Here is an 11,504-nt window from a genome sequence, read left to right as displayed (position 1 = left end):
ATAAATAAATAAATAAATAAATAAATAAATAAATAAATAAATAAATAAATAAATAACAAAGAAAAGGCTCCACAACATCACATGTTGGAGAAACTGTAATCACAGTATGGAAAACAAAAACATTCTGTCATTTAAAAGATAATTATTTCTCCTCTCTCCTTAGCACAGCTTTGGGCAAGTTAGTCTTCCTGAGGGCTAGTTTCTTGGTCAGGTGACTGACAGGCCCAGCTAAATTATCTCTGGAAGGAAGAGACAATGGTATTTGATGTTTTAATCTTGGATGCAGATCAGAATGTCGTGTCTCCACTCAAGGCGTGAGTTTTTGTTGTTGTTGTTTTTAACCAGGAGGAAAAGCTTTTCTTTAATCAGCCTCACCAGAGCCCTGAAATCCCTCTTCAGTAGTCCCCAAAACTACTGTAACATTCCTCATTCCAGACTTGCCCCTAGAACCACTTAGGAGATGAGCTGAAACTGGGGGATTGGATTTTTTTGTCCCGACCCGCAGGACGCATGGAACCTGGAGGGGGGGGTGTGGGAATGAGATGGAACAGGAGATGCGAAGAATGGAGACAAGACAGAATTCTGATCAAGTCTCGGTTTATTGTACTTTAGGTTACAGCTTATAAAGAGTAAGAATGGGCAACTCGGGGGGGGAGGAACTAGTTTCAGTGAAAATCGCAAAGCAGGATATTCTCAAGGAAATTCTAAAAAGCGGGAGGACAGTTCTCAGGTAAGTGGGAGGCAAGTTCTCATACTCTTACCTTGCCAAATCTAAATGGTTGAACAAACCTCTGCAAAGCTCAAAGCAGCACCTGCGGTCCAGGGATGGAAACTCACTGTACCACGCAAGGTACAATGTGCATCATAGATTCCAAGCAGGCAGGAGTCAAACAGCCATTCTATAGCTCCAAACAATTTTTAAGTAGCAACCATGTAGCTGATGGGTTATCTCCACCGATGAAATAAGCCAATCCAAGCCAGATTAAAAGTATAAAAAGGGCAGGTTTATTTGGGAACTGAAGCTCTAGGGTGAGTTCAGCAGCCTGAGGGGACAAGGTCATAGGATGTTGCGCCCCAACTATGGTGGGCGGGGTTTTTAAGGATTGTAGGCACAAAGAAAGATGAGTTGTCTGCACTTGCTGGCCTTAGGGGGCTGGTGGCTCCAGGTGAGGGGGTTGGGGCAGTCTTCAGAAATGCCAGGAGTGTGGAGGCTTTTCTCAAAGGGGTCAGGGTTGAAAAGAGAAAGCGGGGTTTACCGGATGATGTGTTGGAGGGGAGGGTAACCGGAGATCCCAACTGAACAGCAATTCTCCATCTTGGCAAATTTCATCAAGGTGAAAGCAGCCACGTGGCTGGCAGCCATATTTGCTAAGGTTAAAGAGTACATGTCATGTGACTTCACCATTTTAAGAGAATGCATAGCATAAAGCAACAATTATACAATTTCTTAGTCTTACTGAGCCCTCTGCTTTTGAGTGTGTCTTGTTTTTAGACTAAGAAAACAACAGGTCTTTAAAATATTGTGGGTTGGTATGAATTTTTTATATATGATAATAACATTTTAGGGTTGGTAATTCAGTTAAGTTTTCAACTCAAATTTTTATGGCTCAAACTTAGCAGGGATAAAGCTCTAAAATCCTAACCTTATATAAACTTACTAATGCATAAATTTCTCATTTAATGACAAGTTTTATTTAGCCTTCTGTAAACATTTTCAAAGTTAAGTCTAAAGCCTAAAATCACATATACTTAATAAATTGGTGTTGTGCCCAATTTGCAAGACCCCAAAAGGCCACCAGAAGTCAAGTATGTTGCAAAATACACGAGGATCTTTTCATTACAAGCTATAGCTCGGGCTCATACACCCTCACCGACATAGTGGTTGAGAGCAAAAAGCCTCATGCTCAGGTTAGGTGAGTGATTTAAAGAGTCCGGTCCCTCCCAGCACTCCCAAAGCAGGGAGATTCCTGCCTGGCAAGTGTCTATTGGTTGAAACACAAAAGGGGATGTTGCATTTTGAATTGATTAGCTATAGGTTAGCTAATCAATTAGCTAACCTATAATTAGCTAACCTATGATTAGCTATTAGCCAAAACCATTAATAGTCTGGCTTCCCTTGTTTGGCTACCCTAGGGGAGAGGGACCAGTTTCATATATACATACACACACACACACACACACACACACACACACACACACTTGACTTCTCAACAGAGACTATGAAAGCCAGAAGGGCCTGGGCAGATGTCATGCAGACACTAAGAGAGCTCAGATGTCAACCCAGACTACTATACCCAGCAAAATTTTCAATCACCATAGATGGAGAAAACAAGATATTCCACAACAAAACCAAGTTTACACAGTAGCTAGCCAAAAACTCAGCCCTACAGAAAATACTAGAAGGAAAACTCCAACTGAAGGAGGCTCACTACACCCATGAAAGCACAGGAAACAACCTCAGAGCCTCAAAACCAAAAGAAAAGAAGCATGCACACAATTCTACCACCACCACCATCAAAACAACAGGAAGTAACAACAACTGGTCATTAATATCTCTCAACATCAATGGCCTCAACTCCCCCCAAAAAAGACACAGGTTAACAGAATGAATGCATAAAAACAGGACCCATCATTCTGTTGGATACAAGAAGCATATCATACAAGGTATGGTGATATCTTGTAATAATGATAGACATTACCTCAGAATAAAGGGATAGAAAAAGGTTTTCCAAGCTAATGGACACAAAGAAACAAGCTGGAGTAGCTATTCTAATATCTAACAAAATAGACTTTCAACCAAAATTTATTAAAAGAGGTGGAGAAGGGCACTTCATACTCATCAAAGGACAAATCCACCAAGATGACATTTCAATTCCGAACATAGGCCCCAAATGCAAGGGTACCCACATTTGTAAAAGAAACATTACTAAAGCTTAAATCACACATTGAACCCCACACCTTAATAGAAGACATCAACACACCTCTCTCACCAATGGACAGATCATCCAGAAATAACAAAACTAACCAATGTTATGAGTCAACTGAACCTAACAGATATTTACAAAACCTTCCATTCAAACACAAAACAATATACCTTCTATCTGCACGACATGGAACCTTCTCCAAAACTGAGCACATACTCAGACACAAAATAAGCCTCAACAAATACAAGAAAATTTAAACAATAACTTGTATTCCATCAGACTACCATGGTTGAAAGCTAGACTCCAACAACAACAGAAACAATAGAATGTCTACAAACTCATGGAAACTGAAAAACTCTCTACTTAATGACCACTAGGTCAGGGAGGAAATAAAGAAAAAAAAATTAAATACTTTGTAGAATTCAATGAAAATGAAGGCAACATACCCAAACTGCAGCGCTAAGAGGAAAGTTCATAGCACTAAGCACCTTCATAAACAAAGTGGAGAAAGCTCTGATTAGCAATTTAATAGCTCACCTGAAAGCTCTAGAAAAAAAGGAAGCAAACATACCCAAGAGGTGTTGATGGCAGGAAATAATCAAACTCAGAGCCGAAATCAATAACCTGGAAACAAAGAGAACAATACAGAGAATCAACAAAATTGAGAGCTTTTTTTCGGGGTTTTGTTTTGTTTTGTTTTTTTTTGAGAAAATCAACAGGATAGACAAACTCTTAGCCAAAACAACTAAAAGACAAAGGAAGAGTATACAAGTTAATAAAATCAGAAATGAAAGGGGGTATGTAACAACAGACACCAAGGAAATCCAAAGAATCATTAGGTAGTATTTCAAAAACCTGCGTGCCACAAAATTGAAAAATCCAAATAAAATTGATGATTTTCTTGATAGATACCACTTACCAAAGTTAAATCAAGATCAGGTTAATAGTTTACATAAATCTATAACCCACAAGGAAATAGAAGCAGTCATCAAAAGCCTCCCAACCAAAACAGAGCCCTGGGCCGGATGGTTTTAGCACATTCTATCAGACTTTCAAAGAAGAACTAATACCAATACTCCTCAAACTTTTCCACAAACTAGAAACAGAAGGAACATTGCCAAACTCATTCTATGAGGCCACAATTACCCTGATACCTAGACCACACAAAGACCCAACAAAGAAAGAATTTCAAACCAATCTCCCTTATGAACATTGATGCAAAAACACTCAATAAAATACCTGAAAACCTAATCCAGGAACACATCAAAAATATCATCTACCATGATCAAATAGGCTTCATTGAATGAATACAGGGATGGTTCAACATACAAAAATGCATCAATGTAATACAACATATAAACAAACTGAAAAAATTTACATGATCATCTCATTAGACGCTGAAAGGCCTTTGACAAAATCCAATACCCCTTCTTGTTTAAAGTCTTGGAGAGACCAGGGATTCAAGGCACATACCTAAACATGATAAAGGCAATATACAGCAAGCCAATAGCCAACATCAAGTTAAATGGAAAAAAAAAAAAAACAAACTTAAAGCGTTCCTGCTAAAAACAGAGACAAGATAAAGCTGCCCACTCTCACCATATATCTTCAATATAGTACTTGCAGTTCTAGCTAGAGTAATAAGACAAGTAGAAGAGATCAAGGGGACAGAAGTTGGAAAAGAACTCAAAGTATCACTATTCTCAGATGATACGATAGTATATATAAGTGACCCCCAAGTTTCTACCAGATAAACACCTTATAAACACCTTCAGCAAACTGTCTAGATACAAAATTAACTGAAAAAAGTCAGTAGCCCTTCATTATATGAATGACAAAAGGGCTGAGAAAGAAATTAGGGAAACAACACCCTTCACAGTAGCAACAAATAGTATAAAATATCTTGGCATAATTCTAACCAAGCAAGTGAAAGACCTATATGACAAGAACTTCAAGTCTTTAAAAAAAGAAACTGAAGAAGATTTTAGAAGATGGAAATATCTCCCATCCTCATGAATTGGTAGGATTAACATGTGAAAATGGCCATCCTGCCAAAAGCCATATACTGATTCAATGCAATTCCCATCAAAAAATTTCAACACAATTATTTACAGACCTAGAAAGAGCAACCATTAATTTCATCTGGAAAAATAAAAGGCCCAGGATGGCCAAAACAAATCTGTACAATAAAAGAACTTCTGGTGGTATCAACATCCCTAAACTCAAGCTATACTACAAAACAATAGTAATAAAAACTGCATGGTATTGGCATAGAAAAAGACAAGTTGATCAATGGAACCAAATTGAAGGCTCAGAAATAAATCAACACTCCTACCAGCACTTGATTTTTTACAAAGAAGCCAAAACTATACAATGGAAAAAAGAAAGCATCTTCAACAAATGGTGCTGCTCTAACTGGATGTCTGCATATAGAAAAATGCAAAGACCCATACTTATCATCGTGTACAAAACTCAAGTCCAAGTGGATCAAAGACATTGACATAAAGCCAGAGATTCTAAACCTATTAGAAGACAAAGTGGGGAAAAGTCTGAAACTCATTGGTATAGGAGTCAACTTCCTGAACAGCACAGGCTCTGAGATCAACAATAAATAAATGGGATCTCATGAAACTGAGAAGCTTCTGTAAGTCAAAGGACACTGTCAATAAAACAAAACAGCAGCCTACAGACTGGGAAAAGATCTTCACCAGCCCTACATCAGACAGAGAGCTAATATCTAAAATATGCAAAGAACTTCAGAAATTAAACACCAACAAATCAAATAATCCAATTTAAAAATGAGGTACAGAGTTAAACCAAGAATTCACAACAAAGGAATCTCGAATGGCTGAGAAACACTGAAAAAATTCTCAATATCCTTAGCCATCAAGGAAGCAAGAAAGAACTCTAAGATTCTATCTTACACCAGTCAGAATGGCTAAGACCAAAAACTCAAGTGACAAAACATATGCAGAGGATGTGGAGAAAGGGGAACACTCTTCCATTGCTGGTGGGACTGCAAACTTGTACAACCTCTCTGGAAATCAATCTGGTGCTTTCTCAGAAAATTGGGAATAGTGCTACCTCAAGACTCACCTATACCACTCCTGGGCATATACCTGAAAGATGCTCCACCATACATCAAGGACAATTGCTCAACTATGTTCATTGCAGCTTTATTTATGATAGCCAGAAACTGAAAACAACCTAGATGTCCCTCAACTGAAGAATGAATACAGAAATTGTAGTACATTTCTGCAATGGAACACTACTCAGCTATTAAAAACAAAGAAACCATGAAATTTGCAGGCAAATGGATGGAACCAGAAAAAATCACTCTAAATGAGGTACCCAGACCCAGAAAGATGCCCATGGTGTGTACTCACTTATAAGTGGATAGTAGACCTATAGCACAGGATATCCATAGTACAATCCACAGATTGAGATAGCATGGGGAAGGAGGCTTTCTTCTCCTGTGATATCAGCTGAGAGGATGGGTGCTGTCTCATGCTTTCATGCCAGCATCTGGTTTCCAAGTCTTTACTGGTAAAATCAAGTGATTGGAATTCTGTTAAAAGCAACATTTTGGCACTCCAACATGTGGCATGGCCACACAGACAGAAAATATGACAGCTGAAGACAAACTGAGAAGCCATCAGATTTAGTAAGTCACCTTGGAAGTCCCCAAGGAGAGAGTTAAGGTTGGGAAATACCATAATACAAGGCTTTATGAGCCTGTATAGTGCTAAGTTAGACAGCTTGAAAATAGAAGCAGAAAATGAAAACCTAAATGACTCAACTGAAATTGGCTCAATAACAATTATGATTATTATCATTTTGACATGTCATATTTTATCCTTAATAGCCACAGTGGTTTTCTGTACCCTCAAAAAAAAAAAAAAAAAAAAAAGCTTTAGAGATACAGGAAAAAGGAAAATATGAAAAATGAATTGATAAGATACAAGCCATAGAAGAAAACTTAGACAGACTTATTAATAAAAATGAGAAAAACACTCAGACACAAAGGAATTTAGACAAGAATCTACCATGCCACCACATGATGAAACTGAAAAGGGGTTGTCCATGGTTGTTTGAAAACCAATCTTAGTTTATCATACCATATAAGATCTTCCAGGAGACGACAGGTATCCCCAAGGTTATAATGAATTTAAATGAAACCTCATAGACAGATTAGATTTTAGGAGATTTAAGGAAGCAATCATTTCCTATAGTATGCATTCATCCTATGTGAAGCAGATATTAAATTCAAGGGGAACTCGGAACAGAATTATCCCCTAAGACTAGAAAGTTTTGGCAACAGCAATATTGGAAGCTGATCCTCGGTTACAATGGTGAACATTGCGGAAAGAGGAAGCTAGGGCCATAGAACAATGACATAAGGCTAGAGGAATTAATATTTCCCAGGATCAGTTGCTAAGTGAAGCTCAATATGCTAAGTTACAAAGGCTTGAACTTGATAATCATATCTTGGCACTATGCCATTTAGAAGCATAAATACTTGAGACAAAATTGAAGACTCAGGAAAGAGGTCTGAGTCATTTACTAAAATTACACAAGGCTCAAAAGAAGCCTTCACTAATTTTTTTGCAAAGATTGACTTCAGATGTAAATAAAATAGTATCAGATTTAGAAGTCAGATAATGTTAACTCAGAATGCAAAAGGGTGATCATGACTTTAAAGACAAGATCACCACCAAATAGATGAATGGATTAGAAATACAACTGACATTGGATCTCACAATTACAATGCCACTCTGATAGAAAGAATAATATCGAAAGGTTTTAAGAAAAATAAAAATGTCAGATGGTTTAATTGTGGCAAGCCAGATCATTTGAAAAGGGTTTGTAGGCAAGGCATTTCTAAGAGATGTTACTTTTAGAGGTAGCCCAAAAAGAAGGCCCCAGCTTTCTGGTGTATACAGAAAGTGTGGCAAAGGCCAGCACTGGACTACTGAATGCAGATCAACAAGGGATAGGCAGGTAACCCTTTGCCATCTGGAAACACCCTAGGGAGCCTCCCACAGGCCCCAATATAAATTTGATTCAACCATTCTCTGTCAGCATTAAAGAAACTCATACAGACAGCAATTACAAGATTTAATCCCTGTTTTTAAAAACAACACTGCTCTGGATGAAAACAGACAAAACAGCTTTAGTGGATGAAACAAAAAATCCAGGAAAGTCCACAAAACAAGCATTTTTGGCAAACTGTTATAAATGATCAGAGCCATATGTGGCTAATATAGCCACGAATTTATGGGGACGTGATTGTTGCAGCAATGGAAAGCACAGAGTAACATTCCTCCAATCGCAGAAAAAAAAAATCATAAAATAAAGAATGCTTCTGAGAAAAATATGAAGAGGTATTATTAAGAAGTCACAAATCATTCAGTTTGTCCATAAGCAGGACAAAACAGCTGTTGGTCTTTCAAAGTTACCAATCGCTCTGTGTTTAAAATGGCTGACAAACCTATTGGGGTAAAACAATAGCCTATGAGAAAGGAAAAATTACGGATACTAAAACAGCTGGCACAGAAGCAGCTAAATGCTCAACACACTGAAGAATCTACCAGCTCATGGAATTCCCTAATATTTGTTATAAAAAAGAAATCATGAAAATGGATGATGTTAACCTATTTAAGAGCCAAAAATAAACTGATTCAGCCAATGGGCTCTTTTCAGCATGGAACCCCATTGCCTTTTTTATTACCTAAGTCATGTCCTTTGATAGTAATTGATTTAAAGGATTGATTTTTCCCAATCTCTTTGCATGAGCACGATAGGAAGAGGTTTGCTTTCTCAGTACCTACTTATAATAATAGTTGTCCAATAAAAAGATATTAGAAAGTCTTACCAAATGGAATGTCATTATGCCATTATTTTATACAACAGTCATTAGAAATAATACATAAACAATTTCCTCAATCTGTAATTTATTATTATATAAATGATATCTTATTGGCTGATTCAGAAGCAGATACGTTAGAGGGAAAAATGCCTAATAAAGTAAAGAGAATTATGCCTTGCTGGGGATTACAAATTGCTCCTGAAAAAATACAAAGAGGGGATTTTTCTCAATTATCTAGGATATAAAATAGGTTTATAGAAATTTCAACCACAGAAAGTACAAATCAACAAGGAGGACCCTAGGGAAGATTCAGAGGTACAAATAGAAGCAGTTGAAGAGAGGAAACAGGATGGGAGCCCACCATAGATGCCATCTGAAAGACTCCACCCAGCAGGTGCTAAGACTGACAGCCAAACTTTGGGCAGAGTGCAGAGAGTAGGAAAGAATGGAGGAATAGAAAGACCCAGAGGGGACAAGAGCTCCATAAGAAAACCAACAGAGTCAACAAACATGGGCCTGGATTAACTTCAAGAGCTAACCAATTTATTTCAAACTTTGCAAGGTGATAAGGACTTAAACAGTTGAAGAAAACTATCAGCTGAGGCTGAGAGAATTTGCTCTGGTGGAAAAGAGACTACAGGATGCGCACATGGATTCCTTGGATCCAAAGCCGCTGGATTGTATTTTGGTTATTCAGACTCTACTCATTCTCCCACAGGAATTCTTCTTGCTTTTTGTTATTATTGTTTGTTTGTTGTTTGGGTTTTTTTTTTTTTTTTTCAGGACAGGGTTTCTCTGTGTAGTCCTGCCTGTCTTTGTAGACCATGCTGGCCTTGAACTCACAGAGATCTCCTCTGCTTCTGCCTCCTGGAGTGCTGGGATTACAGGCATGCACCAACACACCCAGCTCCCACAGGAATTCTTACGCAGAAAGATTAGAATAGATATTTTTAGCACACAAAAAGAGTAAAAAAAATAAAGATCTATATAGAAAAGGTTTCTTGGGTAGATTCTGAAAGGAAAAATGAGACTTCATGAACTAGCAGGAATAGATCCAACAGAAATTATGATACCCTTTACTAATGCTGAAATTGCCTAATTATGGGCAGAGAATAAACACTGGCAAAGAAATTGCAGTAATTTGGGGGGGGGACAGATTAATAACAAATATCTCAAATTAAATCAGGACAACCATATGAGAATAACTATTATAAAAATCCATAGTCAGGCTGTGGTTCACACCTTAAATGCCAGCCCTTGGGAGGCAGAGGCAGGAACGTAAGAACTACACTGATTTAAATGTAAAAGCCACTTGAAAAAGGCAGTCTGAAATTCAAAGTTAATGTCCTTTGTGATCTAAAAATAAAACACTTAAACCTTGAATTTATATATAAAGAGAAAAAGGAATATAGGTATTTTATCCACACATAATAATATACATTTAGTTTCAAGTTTTCAAAATAATTTTTTTAGTATTAATTGAAAGGCAATACTTTTGCCGAAAAATATTTTGCCCTAGGAAACATATAACCTGCCAAAAAATGAACCCCCCAGAGTTAGATTTAGGACAGGGTTTTGTTGTGGATATATGTTTTTGTTTTAATCCCAGGTGTGAGGTGTGGGATTGATTCAGATGGTCCATAGCAGCCAACTATTTGGCTCATGGAGCCTCTGAGAGGAGCTCATTGCCAGCGGCAGAGTTTAAATCTGAGGACTCTGGCGAGAGATAAATGCCGAGCCCAGAGAGTGTTGGGCAGCTCTGAGAGAGACTAAGGCTACTGCTGCTTCCCCGCTTCGGTGTCTGTCGTTGATGCAGTGAGACAAGAAGTTGGCGATCTGAAAAAAGGACTGGACTAGCGGCAAGGAACCCGATGGCCCTAACCAGCAGGAAGCAGAAAAGAGAACCGCGCCTCCTATCCCACTAGCCCTTTCTCTCTCGCTACCTGGCGATGGGATTTTGGAAGGGACTGAGGTGGAGTAGGGAAAAAGAGAAATTACAAAAATGTAAATAAAAGTTTTAAAAAGTATGCCAACAGAGTTTTGTTTTTATCTTTCCAGGAGAATAAAAGCATCCAACTAAGGAGCCCAGGGATAAATGGACAAATAAAACATCTGAAGAAAAAGCATGGATCATCAAGAGAAAATGTCCCAAGAAAAAGTAAATTGCCATAGTGGTATCGCCAGCAGCCAGCTTGTCTTTGCTGTCTTCGACAACATAAAGGGCAAATGGTCTTTATGTGGTCCCAATCCCACTAAAATTTAAAGCTGGCCTTGGGGTTGGAGCATGCCTGTTAAAGGAAAAATCCAAAATCTCTGTCTCACATCAGAAAAGCCACCTGGTATGGGACAGGGGAAAACAAAAAATAAAGGACTATTCTATTGCTCCTAATCTCTTAATCTTTTGGTTTTGACTCTTTAAAACCTTTCTTAAGGTATAAATATTATCTCAAGATCTGTAAGATGCTCTTCATTGTGTTCTCCAAGCTTGGGAGGCCCAGCGCCTGGTGTGTCTAGCTTGTATGATGTTTCTGCCTGGTTTTGGGGCGGGGCAAGATGGCAGTGCCTGGAGGACTCTCATTCTGAGGAGCAGCACAGCAGGATTGGCACAGTGACCAGCAATCAGAACTCGCGGCCATAAAACACAAGTGATTGTGTTTCACAGGTAAGAGGATACCCCACGGTGGGGGATTCAATCAGTTTTAACTCACCCA

This window comes from Psammomys obesus, unplaced genomic scaffold (assembly GCF_907164565.1).
Source record: "Psammomys obesus unplaced genomic scaffold, mPsaObe1.curated_primary_1811, whole genome shotgun sequence".
In the NCBI taxonomy this organism is placed as follows: Eukaryota; Metazoa; Chordata; class Mammalia; order Rodentia; family Muridae; genus Psammomys; species Psammomys obesus.
This window is presented reverse-complemented; position numbering follows the sequence as displayed.